The sequence below is a fragment of the Carassius auratus genome, unplaced genomic scaffold (assembly GCF_003368295.1).
Source record: "Carassius auratus strain Wakin unplaced genomic scaffold, ASM336829v1 scaf_tig00216092, whole genome shotgun sequence".
Taxonomy (NCBI): domain Eukaryota; kingdom Metazoa; phylum Chordata; class Actinopteri; order Cypriniformes; family Cyprinidae; genus Carassius; species Carassius auratus.
This window is the reverse complement of record NW_020528403.1, coordinates 127697-147510: the sequence shown is the minus strand read 5'-3', so window position 1 is coordinate 147510 and position 19814 is coordinate 127697. Positions and strand designations below refer to the sequence as shown.

Below are 19814 nucleotides of genomic sequence, written 5' to 3'. Positions count from 1 at the left end.
TAATACAACGTGAAAACAGCGTTCCAAACGTATCCGCTCGGGAGTCCGTCTAAAGAGCCTGGAGGCCAAATGAGAGGAAAGATGCTTTTCCAACAGGAACATAATAAGGTGGACAAGGCCTGAGGAATTGTCAAATCAGGCAACAAATTGCTAAGCTGGTAACACAGTAGGCTACCCATCCATTTTTAGCTTGCCCCATCAAATATTACTAACACTTTTTACTCTTCCCACAGCCAACATCTACAGCAGACGAAGCAAGTAGCCTTTCATGTACCTCCTCACTGCCGCACCAGTGTCTGCTCCCGCAGGAGCCTTTCCTGTACCTCCCTACCGCCGCTGCAGTGTCTGCTCCTGCAGGAGCCTTTCCTGTACCTCCCCACCGCCGCTGCAGTGTCTGCTCCCGCAGGAGCCTTTCCTGTATCTCCCCACCGCCGCTGCAGTGTCTGCTCCCGCAGGAGCCTTTCCCGTATCTCCCCACTGCCGCAGCAGTGTCTGCTCCCGCAGGAGCCTTTCCCGTATCTCCCCACTGCCGCAGCAGTGTCTGCTCCCGCAGGAGCCTTTCCCGTTCTCCCCACTGCCGCAGCAGTGTCTGCTCCCGCAGGAGGCCTTCCTATACCTCCTCACTGCCGCGCAGTGTCTGCTCCCGCAGGAGCCCTTCCTATACCTCCTCACTGCCGCGCAGTGTCTGCTCCCGCAGAAGCCTTCCTACAACTCCTCACTGCCGCGCAGTGTCTGCTCCCGCAGGAGCCTTTCCTGTACCTCCACACTGCCGTAGCAGTGTCTGCTCCCGCAGGAGCCTTTCCCGTTCTCCCCACTGCTGTAGCAGCGTCTGCTCCCGCAGGAGCCTTTCCTACACCTAAATATATATATAAAAAATAAATAAATAAATAAAATACCACACATCACCTCCGTCTAAAGGCATGCCATGCATCCGAGGTTGCGGTGATAGCATCATGTATCGACAATAGCCAAGACGATATTAGGCCCATTCTCCAACCAACGTTTTGTATAATAATCATTAGGCGGCCTACCTTAATTCGGCTATCAAACCGCTCCGTTATCCCATCTCAGCACTGCATTTCCCGCTCGCCCGTGCCCTCAAAGGACGATGTGAGCCCGTAGGTTTAAAAAAAAAAAAAAAAAAAAACAAATTCACTGGACAAGCGAGATGATCGTAGTGCCGACTACATGAACTAGCAGTATTTAAATATAGTATTTATACTTAATACCAGTGTATCAGTACGTCCGAAAGTATATTTTTTTGATTATGGGCGATTCCATAGGATCTTTTCGTGCACCTGCATGGTCAAAATGGTAAATAGTAAGCTCAGACAGTATAAAGAATCTTTCTCTAACTCCACCCATGCACGATTACATCGTCGATATGTACCATCGATCTCACGTGCTGACAATGACCACATCGCCGATACATGGCACCCATTTGTCGTACACTGGCACAGGAAATCCTAATTTATTTTTGCACGCTTAATTTCGGATACTATGACTGCACCAAGATTTTTTCGGACTCATTATCGGAAGCAACTCATTGGATTTGCTAAACAATTATTCAAGTAAGCCTCACAGCGTCTACCCTCGTAGACAAATAAATCATCCTTAGTATCAAACTCCCTGCCAGGCGCTGCAAGAGGGCTCCCGGTAGAACCAACCTTTGCCTTCTCCATTCAACTATCAGCAAAGCTTACTCGTTTGACAACGCAAATATTAAAATCCTGCCAGATGCTTTCCCACTTAATCAATCTTGGACTTTCCATCCGACCACCAGCGAAGCTTACCCGATTAAAAAAGGCCGATTAACCAAAAAAAAAAAAAAAAAAAAAAAGCAACATTTACCTATCGAACACCAATGAGTACATTGCAGCCCAAATAAATTTTCCCTCAGATGGCAAGATGTACCCATTCAATACCGCAAGTTACGCTTTCGCCGAACACTAACGGGCTCTTCGCAGATAAAACAATCTAAATTTTCCCTCCGATGGCTGGAGAGACTACCCATCTGGTGTCGCAAATTTTAATAAATATAATAAATAAAAATACAAATAAATATAGAAAATAAATAAATAAATAAATAAATAATAAATAAAAAGACACCGGATGCTGGCCATAGCCTCCCGACCAGATAACCTTACCTTTTTCAATCCTATGGCCGGCAAGGCTTCTCTCTTCGATGCCAAGAGCTTGAGCTCCCATCGGATGCTGACGAGAGCCTCCCGGCCAGACAACCTCACCTTTTCCATTCTGCGGCCAGCAAGGCTTACCCGTTCGTTGCCAGGAGCTCACACTCCCTTCGGACGTATTTGAAAGCCCCCGGCTACCTGCTTTACCATTCTGTCTTACGTACGGAGAGGTTTACCCATCCAATGCACGGAGTCAGGGCTCCCATTGAATGTAGGTGAGAGCTTCCCGGCTAGACAACCTTACCTTTTCCGTCCTTTGGCCAGCGAGGCTTAACCGTTCTATCCGGGAGCTAAGCTCCTGTCGGACGAAGGTAAGAGCCTCCCGGCCGGACAACCTTTTCCGTCCTTCAGCCAGAGAGGTTTACCCGTTCGATTCTTGGAGCTAAGCTCCTATCGGACGTCGGTCCGAGCCTCCCGGCTAGACAACCTGACCTTTTCCACCCTTGGCCAGTAAGGCTTACCCGTCCGATGCGAGTGCTCCCATCGGACGCTAGCGACAGCCTCCTGGCCAGCCAACCACGACCTTACCGCGTGGTTTAGGTTACAAACATACAAGCAAGCTGTTCAAATGCTGCAAGTACCAAACACACAATAAACTCTCCTTCCTTCCTATGGTCGCCAAGGCTAACCCGTCTCTTGCCGGGAGTAGCAAACTCCCTTAAAACGCTGACGACAGCCTAACGACCACACAAACTTACCTTTTCCATCCTACGGCCTGCGAGGCTCACCCAGTTTTGTCCCCGCCGGACGCTGGCAAGAGCCTCCTGGCCACCTATCGTTACCTTTTCTGTCCGCCATCCGGAGAGGCTTACCCGTTCGATGCGTTTGCTCCCTTCGGACGCCGGCGAGAGCCTCCCGGTTAGACCACATTACCTTTTCCTTTTCTATGGTCAGCGAGGCTTACCCGTTCGATGCGTGTGCTCCCTTCGTACTCTGGCGAGAGCCTCCTGGACAGACTTGCTTTACGTTTCCACTCTACGGTCGGCGAGGCTTACCCGTTCGATGTGTGTGCTCCCTTCGGACGTCGGTAACAGTCTCTCGGCCACGCAACTTACCTTTCCATTTGACGGTAGGCGAGGCTTAGCCGTCCGACGCTACGAGTCTCGTCCTCTCGCCAAATCCTGCAAAAAAAAAAAAGCTACCCTCAGCTACTCTCACATCTTTTAACCCCGTCTGGCGAGGCTTACCCATTCGATGTTCTGAGTTAGAGGCCCCATCGGATGCTGCGAGAGTCCTCCCAGTTGGGTTTTCCTTTCTAACCCTCCCCGTCCGCCGAGGCTTACCCATCTGTCGCGTGTGCTCCCTTCAGACGTCTGGCGAGAGTCTCCCGGACGGGCCTATGCTTGCCAGCCGCAAGCGAGTCTCATCCATCCGATGCCATGAGTCGGGATCTCCCTTCGGATGTTGCCAGAGTCCTCCTTGTCGGCTAGCCCAAAAGCTTTTTATCTGCCAAACCGAGAAGACCCAGACGTCCGTCATCCTGAGTCTCAATCTCCTGACGGAGGCTTCATGGGCCCTCTCGGTCAGCGTTAGGCCCTTCACCCACTGAATAGCAGGGGCTATCAGCCAGTAGGGCCCGTACGCCGACACCGTGACCTATTCCGGTCGAGGCAACTCGGGTCCTCCCGGTCGGGCACCACAACCACGCTGCTCCTCCTCATCGGCCGGTAGGGCTCACCATTCCAACGCCAAAAAGCTCCAGTTGAGCATCGGCCCGAGCCCTACCGACCGGGCGCCAACAACCACGTAGTTCACTAGCTGCAGCCCGTAGGGCCTACTCTCCCAACTCCCAAGTCGCTCCCTCCGGAGTACGTAGGCCCTTCCAGCCTGCCAACGAGATGACTTCTTAGAAACCAAATCAGCCCCCGCCAGTACTCTGGTTTTTTGGGGGGGCATTCTTTAAACTGGCGGCTGTCCTCTTGTACATTTGCCTTTTTGGGGGGTACTCTAGGTTCGGGCAATTCCCGAGCTCGGAGCCCTTCCCCGGACAGCACGCCAAATATGCATACCATACCTCAGCTAATTGTATGTAAGCGTGAACTAGTGAAATGTAATTATCAATGAAGATTCGGGAGGAGCGCGTCAGATACTTAGCCTAATCATCACAGGTGGACCACAATCAAGTAATCAATCCCACAGTATAAATATCGCTGACTTACCTCTATCCATTGACGGTTTATCAGCATCCCTCCTCCACCCCATCTCCTCACTTCAAGTTCACTTTACAATATACGGGGAAGGGGGGGTACTCTAGGTTCGGGCAATTCCCGAGCTCGGAGCCCTTCCCCGGACAGCACGCCAAATACACATACCATACCTCAGCTAATTATATGTAAGCGTGAACTAGTGAAATAGACAGTAATGTTTTTGTCAGTGCAACTGATAAAGGAGCAGAATTGTCCTTAAATAAGCGACGAAAAACCTTTATTGAGAGAAATTACCCAATGGTTATGCCGTTTCAGTATGTTGTAGCACCTGGGCGCACAGCTGTTTATGTCCCTATACTGCCTATGATTCAGTTGTTGTTTAAACATACTGATGTACTTGACAGAATTAAATAATCACATTCTTCACAATCCGGTCAATACACAAATCATCGAGATGGTTTGTATTTTCAAGAAAATGAGCTGTTATCAGCATCAGAGGAGTTTAAATTGCCACTGCTGATTTACATCGATGAGATAGAAGTTGCAAATCCATTAGGTACTTCGAGGAAAATACACAAACTCTGTTCGGTGTACTGGGTACTTGCTGATCTACCTAGCAAATACCGATCAGCATTGCATGTGATACAGCTAGCTTTGCTGTGTAAAGTTCCTGATGTCCAGAAATGTGGCTATGAGAGTGTGCTTGGCCCTTTAATGCAAGACATATGTAAATTAGAACAAGATGGTGTGTTCATTGAGTCTCTTGGTCAATCTGTTAAAGGCACGGTTCTTTTTGTTGCAGCAGATAATCTTGCAGCTCACAGATTGGCAGGCTTTGTACAATCATTCTGTTCAGAGTATGTGTGCAGATTCTGTCTGGCAACTCAAGACCAGTTTCAATCGCATGAAGTTGCTGAGGGTGAATTCAGTCTGAGAACTAAGGTAACTCATGATCTGCATGTCCAGAATGTCTCCAGTAGAAATGGGGAAAGTTAATTGTGGTGTGAAATGGGACTGTGTCTTAAAACAAAAGCTGCAGTATTTTCAATCAATCACTGGTTTCCCCCCTGATATTCTCCATGACCTCCTTGAAGGTATTGTGCCAGTAGAGTTGGCTTTATGCATTCAAAAAATGATTTGTCTGAAACACTTCACACTTGATTATTTGAACAGTAAAATTTAATCATTCCCATTTCAGCATACAGATAAGGTTGATAGACCCAAGCCAATTTCCAAAACTTATACTACAAAAATGACAATAGGTGGTAATGGTCATGAAAATGCTGCATTACTTCGGCTACTTCCATTCATGGTTGTCAGTGTTGTACCAGAGGGAGATAGTGCATGGGCAGTGTTAATGGAATTGAAAGACATTGTGGAGTTTGTGCTGTCTCCAACATTTACTGAAGAGATGATTCAGTATTTATGGAGTAAAATTAGGGACCCCAGGCAGATTTTAAGCTTAGGCCAAAACATCACTACGTCGAACATTATCCAGAGCTGATCAGATTTGTTTTGGACCTCTTGTACATTTATGGACCATGCGTTTTGAAGGCAAACACCGCTTCTTCAAACGGGTTGTGCACGATACACACAACTTTTAAAATGTGCTGAAGACACTGGCAAGCAGACACCAGCATATGATGGCTTACCATCTAAGTGCGCCAGCGTTCTTCAAACCACATTTGCAGGTATCAACTGTGACATCTGTTTTAGTTTCAACACTACCTGAAGTGGCAATACAGTATATTAAACAGAAGACTGATAGTAGCACTATATACTGTGCATCTCAAATCACCATTGATGGGACAAATATTTCTACTGGGGAATATTTTCCTGCTGGTTTTGAAGCAGGGTTACCTCAGTTTTGTAAAACTGAGTCAATCCTCCTTGTGAATGATCATGTGGCCTTCCTATGCAGGGAGCACAAGTCCCATTATATTGAACACCTAAGAGCCTTTAATCTGTGTTTAGGTGATATACAGTTTTGTTCAAAATAATAGCAGTACAATGTGACTAACCAGAATAATCAAGGTTTTTAGTATATTTTTTATTGCTACGTGGCAAACAAGTTACCAGTAGGTTCAGTAGATTCTCAGAAAACAAACAAGACCCAGCATTCATGATATGCACGCTCTTAAGGCTGTGCAATTGGGCAATTAGTTGAAAGGGGTGTGTTCAAAAAAATAGCAGTGTCTACCTTTGACTGTACAAACTCAAAACTATTTTGTACAAACATTTTTTTTTCTGGGATTTAGCAATCCTGTGAATCACTAAACTAATATTTAGTTGTACGACCACAGTTTTTTAAAACTGCTTGACATCTGTGTGGCATGGAGTCAACCAACTTGTGGCACCTCTCAGCTGTTATTCCACTCCATGATTCTTTAACAACATTCCACAATTCATTCACATTTCTTGGTTTTGCTTCAGAAACAGCATTTTTGATATCACCCCACAAGTTCTCAATTGGATTAAGGTCTGGAGATTGGGCTGGCCACTCCATAACATTAATTTTGTTGGTTTGGAACCAAGACTTTGCCCGTTTACTAGTGTGTTTTGGGTCATTGTCTTGTTGAAACAACCATTTCAAGGGCATGTCCTCTTCAGCATAGGGCAACATGACCTCTTCAAGTATTTTAACATATGCAAACTGATCCATGATCCCTGGTATGCGATAAATAGGCCCAACACCATAGTAGGAGAAACATGCCCATATCATGATGCTTGTACCTCCATGCTTCACTGTCTTCACTGTGTACTGTGGCTTGAATTCAGAGTTTGGGGGTCGTCTCACAAACTGCCTGTGGCCCTTGGACCCAAAAAGAACAATTTTACTCTCATCAGTCCACAAAATGTTCCTCCATTTCTCTTTAGGCCAGTTGATGTGTTCTTTGGCAAATTGTAACCTCTTCTGCACATGCCTTTTTTTTAACAGAGGGACTTTGCGGGGGATTCTTGAAAATAGATTAGCTTCAAACAGACGTCTTCTAACTGTCACAGTACTTACAGGTAACTCCAGACTGTCTTTGATCATCCTGGAGGTGATCATTGGCTGAGCCTTTGCCATTCTGGTTATTCTTCTATCCATTTTGATGGTTGTCTTCCGTTTTCTTCCACGTCTCTCTGGTTTTGCTCTCCATTTTAAGGCATTGGAGATCATTTTAGCTGAACAGCCTATCATTTTTTGCACCTCTTTATAGGTTTTCCCCTCTCTAATCAACTTTTTAATCAAAGTACGCTGTTCTTCTGAACAATGTCTTGAACGACCCATTTTCCTCAGCTTTCAAATGCATGTTCAACAAGTGTTGGCTTCATCCTTAAATAGGGGCCACCTGATTCACACCTGTTTCTTCACAAAATTGATGACCTCAGTGATTGAATGCCACACTGCTATTTTTTTGAACACACCCCTTTCAACTAATTCAACTAATTGCCCAATTGCACAGCCTTAAGAGCGTGCATATCATGAATGCTGGGTCTCATTTGTTTTCTGAGAATCTACTGAACCTACTGGTAACTTGTTTGCCACGTAGCAATAAAAAAATATACGAAAAACCTTGATTATTCTGGTTAGTCACATTGTACTGCTATTATTTTGAACAATACTGTATCTGTTAAAACAATAACAGATTTGAGTGACACATCCCCCCTTTCTGCCTACAGCATAGAGGGCATGTTGCTGTTGACGCCAAAGTGATTTCTACCTTTACAATAAGGTAAGATTTCTACATTATTTGGAAACCCATGTCAATCAATCAATCAATCACCTTTATTTATATAGTGCTTTAAACAAAATACATTGCGTCAAAGCACTGAACAACATTCATTTGGAAAACAGTGTCTCAATAATGCAAAATGCCAGTTAAAGGCAGTTCATCATTGAATTCAGTGATGTCATCTCTGTTCAGTTTAAATAGTGTCTGTGCATTTATTTGCAATCAAGTCAATGATATCGCTGTAGATGAAGTGACCCCAACTAAGCAAGCCAGAGGCGACAGCGGCAAGGAACCGAAACTCCATTGGTGACAGAATAGAGAAAAAAACCTTGGGAGAAACCAGGCTCAGTTGGGGTCAGTTCTCCTCTGACCAGACGAAACCAGTAGTTCAATTCCAGGCTGCAGCAAGTCAGATTGTGCAGAAGAATCATCTGTTTCCTGTGGTCTTGTTCTGGTGGTCCTCTGAGACAAGGTCTTTACAGGGGATCTGTATCTGGGGCTCTAGTTGTCCTGGTCTCCGCTGTCTTTCAGGGATGTAGAGGTCCTTTCTAGGTGCTGATCCACCATCTGGTCTGGATACGTACTGGATCCGGGCGACTGCAGTGACCCTCTGATCTGGATACAGACTGGATCTGGTGGCCACGGTGACCTCGGAACAAGAGAGAAACAGACAAATATTAGCGTAGATGCCATTCTTCTAATGATGTAGCAAGTACATAGGGTGTTATGTGAAATGTTTCCGGTTCCAGTTTACCTAATTAATGCAGCCTAAAAATCCTTTTATGGATTTGGATATTAAAAGCATATTAGTATGTTATGTGTATGCCAGGTTAAAGAGATGGGTCTTTAATCTAGATTTAAACTGCAAGAGTGTGTCTGCCTCCCGAACAATGTTAGGTAGGTTATTCCAGAGTTTAGGCGCCAAATAGGAAAATGATCTGCCGCCCGCAGTTAATTGTGATATTCTAGGTATTATCAAATTGCCTGAGTTTTGAGAACGTAGCGGACGTAGAGGAGTATAATGTAAAAGGAGGTCATTCAAATACTGAGGTGCTAAACCATTCAGGGCTTTATAAGTAATAAGCAATATTTTAAAATCTATACGATGTTTGATAGGGAGCCAGTGCAGTGTGGACAGGACCGGGCTAATATGGTCATACTTCCTGGTTCTAGTAAGAACTCTTGCTGCTGCATTTTGGACTAGCTGTAGTTTGTTTACTAAGCGTGCAGAACAACCACCCAATAAAGCATTACAATAGTCTAACCTTGAAGTCATAAATGCATGGATTAACATGTCTGCATTAGACATTGAGAGCATAGGCATTAATTTAGATATATTTTTGAGATGGAAAAATGCTGTTTTACAAATGCTAGAAACGTGGCTTTCTAAGGAAAGATTGGGGTCAAGTAGCACACCTAGGTTCCTAACTGATGACGAAGAATTGACAGAGCAACCATCAAGTCTTAGACAGTGTTCTAGGTTATTACAAGCATAATTAACACCTCTGTTTTTTCTGAATTTAGCAGTAAGAAATTACTCATTGTCCAATTTTTTATATCGACTATGCATTCCATTAGTTTTTCAAATTGGTGTGTTTCACCGGGCTGTGAGGAAATATAGAGCTGAGTATCATCAGCATAACAGTGGAAGCTAACATCATGTTTCCTGATGATATCTCCCAAGGGTAACATATAAAGTGTGAAGAGTAGCAGCCCTAGTACTGAGCCTTGAGGTACTCCATACTGCACTTGTGATCGATATGATACATCTTCATTCACTGCTACGAACTGATGGCGGTCATATAAGTACGATTTAAACCATGCTAATGCACTTCCACTGATGCCAACAAAGTGTTCAAGTCTATGCAAAAGAATGCTGTGGTCAATTGTGGCAAACGCAGCACTAAGATCCAATAAAACTAATAGAGAGATACACCCACGATCAGATGATAAGAGCAGATAATTTGTAACTCTAAGGAGAGCAGTCTCAGTACTATGATACGGTCTAAATCCTGACTGGAAATCCTCACATATACCATTTTTTCTCTAAGAAGGAATATAATTGTGAGGATACCACCTTTTCTAGTATCTTGGACAGAAAAGGGAGATTCGAGATTGGTCTATAATTAACTAGTTCTTTGGGGTCAAGTTGTGTTTTTTTTTATGAGAGGCTTAATAACAGCCAGTTTGAAGGTTTTGGGGGCATATCCTAATGACAATGAGGAATTAATAATAGTCAGAAGAGGACCTATGACTTCTGGAAGCACCTCTTTTAGGAGCTTAGATGGTATAGGGTCTAACATACATGTTGTTGGTTTAGATGATTTAACAAGTTTATACAATATTTCCTCTCCTATAGTAGAGAATGAGTGGAACTGTTCCTCAGGGGGTCTATAGTGCACTGTCTGATATGAAAATGTAGCTAACGGCTGAATGGTTGCAATTTTATCTCTAATAGTATCGATTTTAGAAGTAAAGTAGTTCATAATGTCCAGTCCATCTTGTTCGAAGCTATATTTTTAACTTGTCTTTTACCTTGTTGTTTTTGTCTCCTAGATGGCGGAATCCCAGAAACTTTTACTAAAAGAGTTTACATTGCTCCTGACATCGCCCACAAGATAACCCTTCTACACGCCAAAGTACAGTAGAAGAGTTGATTACAGTGATTAAAGAGAAATTCAGACCTCGATTGATTTTGATTTCAACCTCCAATATGAAGACCCACACTTTGGGGGGCAACTCTGCTTTCTAACAGACATTTCAGAACTGCCAGAGAAGGCTGTATTGAAAGTACACAGATCTGAGACTGATGCCGGGTCAGCTGCAACTTCACACACAGAAATACTCCCCAGGACGCTTGCAGAGTTGGCCTGATGTCTTCCCAGTTCCTCAATTTTCTTATGATGTCGAGCACAGACTCAATGGTGGAAATATGGCCTATCAAAACAGTGGAAAGTTCTTAAAATTAACTAAAGGCCAAAAACAATCTCGAAAAATCTCGAAAATATGGCCAAGGCAATGCACAGCTTTAAGGCTTACCCCAGCAACAAAGAAGTAGCTAAAGCAGCTGAGGCTCTTATTTCGAAGCACCCCTGCCTCACAGAACCAGGAAGTCAATGTGGATGGTATGGCTGTAAGACAAGTTTAAAATGGGCAACTTTCGCACAAAACTCAGCAGATCTGGCTGTGAAGAGGTGGCTGTTAACTCGGGGAAGAGAAGCCAAAATAATCCAGAGAGTGAGTCTCCCCACTCCAACATCAAAAGAGCTCATCGAGCTGAGGTAAACTACCTACCAAATTTTCCAAAAGGAGAGAGTGCTAAAAGCTTGGAATAACAAAGATTGCAAATAGTTGAGAAAGTGTCTAAGACAGAAAGAAGTCTTGGGCTGATCGAGAGACTCATGCAAAGTACATTTGCTCTGCGTCGCAAACAGATCGTTGTAGATAACCCATCACAACCAGTGAAGGACTTTTTGGAAAAGTTGCCTGCACTTCGTTTGGAATCTCAGGTAATTTTCTCAGTTGCTATCTGTTAGATTCCATTTTTTGTGTGTTTATGTGTATCTGTTACTTTTGTTTTCTTATTTAACATTTCTTTATGTTATTCGTTTGAATGCTTGCTTTCAGATTCCTGCAGAATTCCACAGAATTACTAATATCAGCTTGAAAAACAAGTTCTATGCAGAGCTGGACAACCATAATCCTCGACTGATTGCTGTTTACAGGCAGAAGGCTGCCCGTACAGGCAAGGCAGGACTAAGAAGCATCTGTAGTGCCTATGATCTTACGGTGAATTTTGTTAATTACATTTATAGTACAAGTTAATTGGTTAATGTGCACAAGTATTTTACTGCTATCTGGTAATTGTTTAAACCTGGCTTTGAACTTTTTTTGCTTTAAATTTCTTCCCTTCTTTCATCTGTACTTTTATCTCTATTTTATTCTTTTCTCTTGCATCACTAAGACAGTTCTGTCTTTTTTCAGGATCACTACGATATTAACAACAGACGTACAGCTGTACTTCGAACCCTCCCTTGTCTACTTGCGCGAATATGACTCTGTGTTTTTCCAGATGTGGAATGTAGGTTTTTATACATCTCATTTGAATTTTAATGTTATTTATCTGATTATGCTTATGAAGTTCTCTAATGCTTTCCAGACTGAAGAGGTGGATGAGCCAGACATTACAGATTCAGCTGTAGCTCTTGTCAGCATGGTGAATGGAGACTCGAATTTGTGTTCATTTTGACCCTGCTGGGATTGCTATTGTGCTGGAAGGTGACATTGTTCTAAGGGACATTTCCAGGTTGGCTGATTCTTTTCTTTTGATGTTTGGTTTGATATGCATTACATGTCAACTACCCCAAAGAGCTGACCCACACCTTTAACTTCATCCAAAAAGTCTTACTTGGTTTGGATGACTCAAAGCCACTGACACTCCCAGATTGCTGAGTCAGTTTAAAAAAATTATTTACTTGTTAGAGAGTTTTTCCTGTATCTCTGGATGCACTAGTTTTTTACACCTCTGTCCTTTACATTTGTTGTGTCTCATACAGTTACATTCTAATGTATACAGAGGTCTGTATGATGCTGCAAAAAATGCCTTTTGCAAAATAAAACATACTTTCTTATATGGAGTTTGAAATTGTCTTTCTTTCTAATGTTTATGGAATAATATTTTGCTAATGCTAATTTTGAGGTCAAATTTCTTTGAAAATTGCAAAATAAGTATTTTATTTATTTTTAAATGTATAACAAAAATATAGTACTTTTAATTTGATCAATAAAAATTGAGTTATAAAATACATAGAAGAAAAGTTTATTCAAATCAATAATTTTGTGTTAATCTGTTTTGTGGATTTAAGTGTAACTGACTTAAAACAATACATTTTATCAACTTAAAAGTTTTGAGTTATAAAATGCATACAAAAAGTGTATTCAAATAAATAATTTTGAGTTAATCTGTTCTATGAATTTAAGTGTAACTGACTTAAAACAATTAATTTTATCAACTTAAAAGTTGAGGTAATAAGTTTCCTCAAATTATTTGAGTTAACTTATCAGGGTTTACAGTGTAATTTAATATCCACTTGGGGGAGCAGTTAAACAGTTTATTAGGAACAATCAAAGCTGACTTTCGAACTGAATATTTTCATCATTACTCCAGTCACACAATCCTTCAGAAATCCTTTTAACAATCTTATTTTCTACAAAAAAAAAAAAAAAAATATATATATATATATATATATATATATATATATATTGTTATTATCATTATTATTATTATTATTAATGTTGAAAAGAGCTGAGAATATTTTTTCAGGTTTTTTAGGGGGAATAAATTGAAAGAACAGCATTGTTTGTTACATTTGTTACAGTAACATTTAATTGTTACATTTATTTACATCAAGCTTTTGAATTGTATTGTATTGTATATTGTTATTGAAACATAATATTCATAATATTTCACTTGATTATACATTTAGTCATGAATTACAGTTTGGAAAATGTCTTTGGAAAAAGTCTAACTAGTAAAATGTTTACACGTTATGTGAAAACTAGTACAAGTATATAAATAAATAAAAAGAGACTTACTCATGTTTATGATCTCTGCTGTATAAAGCACTTCATCCTTTTTTTCTGAGAAAATCCAAATTCTTCCTCCATCTTTTCGGGGTGAATTATGTCTTATTCGTCTCATCGCGAAGCAAACAGTAAAATTAAAAGAATTTGAAGAACAGTCTGGCTGCGTTGTCTTCTGTTATGGGTGTATTCAAGCCGCACACTTCAGTGAAACATTAGAATCTGAATAGCATGTTCAACGCGGGGGCGTGGTTGCATTAGAAGATAATGAAGGGAGACGTGAAAAACGGACATCGCGTTGTTTTCATATGGATTTCTTTATCACAGAATATTTGTCTTCGGCAGTACTATATCTATAGATATCTCTCATGTCTCTTCGTTGAGTATTCACAGTTACAGTCGATTTTATTGACGTGTTTGTAAATGAAGATCAGCGCAGACAAAGGCTGCAGACAGCACACCTTGTTTGTTATCTTTATTTTATAACTGCACAAAGTTCTGTTTTTATTATGTCTATACAAAAAAAATAGACCCTTTACAGATTCGATTGATGTATTGCTCTTATCTGTACAATTCTTCTTCTTTTCGGGGTTATCAGGAGAAAAATTGCATCATGAACATTTTTATTGTCACCATTGAGATTCATATGCTGATTGATGATACCTCTCTTTGAGTGTTAATTACAAGTGAAAGCTCAGAGTATTTTAAACTTCAATTAAATCCTTATTTTCTGGTAATCACATCTCTGTGCAGTCTTAAAGAATAAATCAGAGAAAAAAATTCTCTAAATTCCAAAATGCCAAATTAACTCCCCAACACCTTATGCTGATATAGTAGATTATGGCTATTAGAAACAGCCACAATAACTTGACATCTAAAATAAACATTGTTGCTATAATATATGCATCTTAGAAAACAGATATAGCAATCAAACAAAAAATAACGTTCAATGTCAATGTCACAAACACAGCCTCTGTGGCTCCCTCCGATCACCACCAGAGGGAACCATCGCCCGAGTATTAACCTCTTTCAATACTCCATTTCCCATAACACCCCGTACCTGGGGCTGATTACCTGCACAGGTGTCGCTCATCTCCATCCCCTATTTAATGAACTCGCCCTGTTCTCTCAAACGCAAAGTCTTGTTGTGCCCATGCAGACATTACCGAGCGTTTTCCCATTGTTTGATCTCCCGTGTATGACCTGGACTGCTTATTGGACTCTGATTCTTTGCCGCCTGCCTTACCGACCACTGCCTTGTTCTCTCGTCTCTGCCTGCCAGCCGCCAGCCCTGATTCTACGCTCTGTCAAGGTTTATGATTCTGATTTGTCTACGTTGTATCTGACGCCCCTGATTGATCTGTTTCTGTTTACTCTGTTGATTATTGAAATAAAGCTGCTTATGGATCATAACGCCCCTGACTCAGCGTTACAGAAGACTTTGCCCTATATTGATCCAGCGGCTTTCTTCCAGATCACGGCAGAAGTATCCGCTCAAGCCGCGGCGCTGACAGCCCATCAGCAGCAGCTGAATCGACTCACCTCTCTCAACGAAGAAATGATCCGAACCCTCCAATCACTCCGCCTGCAAACCCCGGAGGGAAATATTCCAGCAGCACCCCAACCACAGCAAATGGCCGCCGCCGTGGCCACACCTCCCGCTTCAGTAAGCCCGCGCTTGGCGTTCCCAGAAAAGTTCGATGGATCACCTGCCAGATGCAAGGGGTTCCTATTACAATGTTCGATGTTTGTTAACCAGCAGCCCTCGTTATATCCCACAGAGGACAGCCGGATTTCGTTTGTGTGCTCTTTGCTCACGGGGAGAGCACTAGAGTGGGCCACAGCCATCTGGAACGGTGATCGATCAGTTTTCACCACCTTTTCAGCATTTCTGCTCCGATTCAGAGAGGTTTTCGAACATCCCGCAGGAGGAAAGGAGGTTGGCGAACAGCTTATCGCACTCCGTCAAGGAGGAAGATCGGCCGCAGATTATGCTCTCTCATTCCGCACCCTAGCTGCACAGACTGGCTGGCCAGACGACCCTTTACGCCTGCACTTCAGGAGGGGACTGGATGCTGAGCTGCAGACCGAACTAGCCTGCCGAGATGAGGGCAAAACCCTCGAACAACTCATCGATCTGTCCATCAAGGTAGACAATCTGATTCGGGCACGTCGGCCCCGATACCGAACTTCATCACTCACCCCAGTCAACAGCTCAAGCCCGGATCCAGAACCCATGCAAATCGGAGTTACCCGATTAAGCGAGGAGGAAAAGTCACGCAGGCGACAGCACAACTTGTGTTTATACTGTGGCTTGGCTGGACATCTACGGGCTTCATGCCCCACTCGACCGCCGCGACATTCAGCTGCGGTGAGTTGTCCTTCCAGATCTTCTTCTATGTTAGAAATACCAGTCATGTTATATGTTAAGGGAATTAGCATCGAGGTGAGGGCATTGATTGATTCCGGAGCTGCGGGAAATTTTATTGATACCACTTTCATGGAGACTCATAACATCCCTTGTACTCCATGTACCTCTCACTTGGCAGTGGCAGCTCTAGATGGGCTACCGCTGGGCTCCGGTCGCATCCAAACCATCACTGAGGAGTTAGAACTCACCGTCGGGGCCCTCCATTCTGAAAAGATCCACCTCTACAGCTTCCAATCTCCTCATAACCCCATCATCTTGGGACTGCCCTGGCTGGAAAAACACAATCCAATCATCTCCTGGTCCACGAAACAGATATCACAATGGTCAGATTACTGCAAACAACATTGTCTCCATTCCTGCAACCGACCCACGATCACTCATACTTCCTCATCGGTCTCTCAACTGCCTCAAGAGTATGACGATCTCCAGGAGGCTTTAAGTAAAACCAAGGCTGCGCAACTACCTCCTCATCGACCAGGCGATTGCGCCATTGAGCTGATGCCAGGCGCTCAACCACCCAAGGGCAGAGTGTTTCCGTTATCTCAACCCGAAGCCGCAGCCATGAAGGAGTATATCGAGGAGGAATTAGCCAATGGATTCATTCGACCTTCAACTTCACTAGCCTCTGCAGGATTCTTCTTCGTGAAGAAGAAGGACGGAGGACTCCGCCTTTGTATAGATTACCGCGGCCTCAACGACGTTACGGTGAAGTACCGATATCCCTTGCCACTCGTCCCAGCGGCTCTAGAGCAACTACGCCGAGCAAAGTACTTCACGAAGTTCGACCTCCGAAGCGCCTACAACCTGATCCGAATTCGAGAAGGGGATGAGTGGAAGACGGCCTTTTCAACCACCACTGGGCACTACGAATACCAGGTCATGCTGTTCGGCCTTTCCAACAGTCCTTCCGTGTTCCAAGCCTTTGTGAACGACGTATTCAGGGATATGTTGAATCGTGGGGTCATAGTCTACATAGACGATATCCTCATCTACTCCGAAACGTATACAGAACATGTGAAACAGGTCAAAGCCGTCCTCCAACGCCTAATCCAGCACCAACTGTATGCTAAACTGGAGAAATGTGAATTCCACAAGCAGACTATCTCCTTCCTGGGTTATGTAATCAGCGCTGGAGGAGTAGCCATGGAGGAGGGGAAGGTTCGCGCTGTAGTCAACTGGCCCCTACCCCAGACTCTCAAAAAACTACAACGCTTCCTGGGTTTCGCTAACTTCTATAGAAGGTTCATCCGCGACTTCAGCTCCATCGCAGCACCAATGACTTCTATGGTTAAGAAGGGCTCTCAGCGTCTCCACTGGTCCTCCGCCGCCCTCAACGCCTTCCAGGCCCTCAAGGATAGATTCACCACAGCGCCCATCTTACATCATCCTGATCCAGAGCAGGAATTCATTGTGGAAGTAGACGCTTCAAGTTCAGGTCTCGGGGCTGTACTCTCACAACGTCAGGGAGATCCACCGAAATTATACCCATGTGCCTTTTATTCTCGGAAACTAAACGCAGCCGAGAGGAATTATGATGTTGGAGATCGCGAGCTCCTCGCTATGAAAGCAGCATTCGAGGAATGGAGGCACTGGCTAGAGGGGGCTAAACACACCTTCACAGTCCTTACGGATCACCGCAACCTTGAATACCTCCGGTCAGCCAAACGCTTGAATCACAGACAAGCCAGGTGGTCGCTCTTCTTCACAAGATTTAATTTTCAAGTCACTTATCGTCCGGGTTCCCAGAATACCAAAGCAGATGCACTCTCTCGTCTCTACGAAACCAACAACCAAACTCCAGACCACGAACCCATCATTCCTCCCACGATCGTTCTTGGACCCATCCAATGGGACATTATGACTGAGATCATTGAGGCCCAACGCATCGAACCTCCACCTCCTGAGACTCCCCAGAATCGCACATTCGTCCCTCAAACACTGAGACAACGAGTACTACATCAGGTCCACTCTACCCCAAGCTCAGGACACCCCGGTATAACCGCCACCATCCAGCTCCTATCTAACCGCTTCTGGTGGTCCTCAATGCAAGCAGACACCATCAATTACGTTAGAAACTGTATCACTTGCAACACCAACAAATCATCCCATCAATTACCCGCTGGTCTTCTTCACCCGTTACCCGTTCCTCAACGTCCTTGGTCCCACATAGCCATCGACTTTGTTACTGATCTGCCTCTCTCGCAGGGCAAAACCACAATTCTATCTGTGATCGACCGCTTCTCCAAAGCCTGCCGCTTCATCCCATTACCCAAACTCCCGACTGCCTTCGAAACAGCAGAGGCACTTTGTGAGAATGTGTTCCGGTTCTATGGCCTCCCGGAGGACATTGTCTCCGATAGGGGTCCCCAATTTACCTCCAGAGTATGGTCGGCATTCTACCAACAGTTGGGCATCAATGTTAGTCTCACATCAGGTTACCACCCAATATCCAACGGACAGGTCGAGCGTCTGAACCAAGAACTCTCTCGTTTCCTTCGATCCTACTGCAACCAGAATCAAAATGATTGGAGCCGCTTCCTTCTCTGGGCCGAGTACGCACAAAATTCCCTTCAAAAACCTTCCACTGGCATGACTCCCTTCCAGTGCATCCTAGGATTTCAACCTCCTCTCTTCCCATGGTCTGGCGAACCATCCGAATTACCTGCAGTTGATGCTTGGCTGAGACGCTGTGAGGAGACCTGGGACAGCGCTCATGTTCACCTTCTCCGAGCAGTTCGTCGGACCAGAAATCAGGCCAATCGACACCGCAGAGCTCATCCGGATTACCAGCCCGGACAATGGGTCTGGCTGTCCACACGGGATCTTCGCCTCAGACTACCATCCAAGAAACTTAGCCCCAGGTACGTGGGCCCTTTCAAAATCCTCCGTCAAATCACCCCAGTATCATTTAGACTATCTCTCCCATCTCATTACCGTATCTCACCCACTTTTCATGTTTCCTTGCTCAAGCCCGCTGGTGGACCGAGAGGAGCGGAGAACCTAGAGGAGGCTGGTGACCAGAGAGCGCCTCCCCTCATCATCGATGGCCAGGAGGCCTATCAGGTACACGAAATCCTGAATTCACGTCGCCGGGGCCGATTTCTACAGTATCTGGTCGATTGGGAGGGGTACGGTCCGGAGGAAAGGTCCTGGGTCAATGCTGATGACATACTGGACCCCACTCTCATCACGGACTTCCATCGAGATCACCCAGACAGACCCGCTCCTAGACCCCGAGGAAGACCCCGGCGACGATCACCTCATCGCGTCAGGAGCCGCTCGCAGGGGGAGGGCTCTGTCACAAACACAGCCTCTGTGGCTCCCTCCGATCACCACCAGAGGGAACCATCGCCCGAGTATTAACCTCTTTCAATACTCCATTTCCCATAACACCCCGTACCTGGGGCTGATTACCTGCACAGGTGTCGCTCATCTCCATCCCCTATTTAATGAACTCGCCCTGTTCTCTCAAACGCAAAGTCTTGTTGTGCCCATGCAGACATTACCGAGCGTTTTCCCATTGTTTGATCTCCCGTGTATGACCTGGACTGCTTATTGGACTCTGATTCTTTGCCGCCTGCCTTACCGACCACTGCCTTGTTCTCTCGTCTCTGCCTGCCAGCCGCCAGCCCTGATTCTACGCTCTGTCAAGGTTTATGATTCTGATTTGTCTACGTTGTATCTGACGCCCCTGATTGATCTGTTTCTGTTTACTCTGTTGATTATTGAAATAAAGCTG

General features: G+C 44.3%; 1 protein-coding gene and 1 long non-coding RNA gene across 3 annotated transcripts in view; both read left to right on the top strand.

Moving 5' to 3' along the window:
• LOC113097043 (verrucotoxin subunit beta-like) overlaps positions 1–19814 on the top strand; it is a 54922-nt gene that overhangs the window by 25827 nt on the left and 9281 nt on the right. The gene's annotated exons all lie outside the window — the stretch shown is intronic.
• On the top strand, positions 10550–12632 carry LOC113097044 (uncharacterized). The gene is made up of 4 exons (XR_003288760.1): positions 10550–11570; positions 11689–11850; positions 12046–12142; positions 12221–12632. It is a non-coding gene; the product is annotated as an uncharacterized LOC113097044 (long non-coding RNA).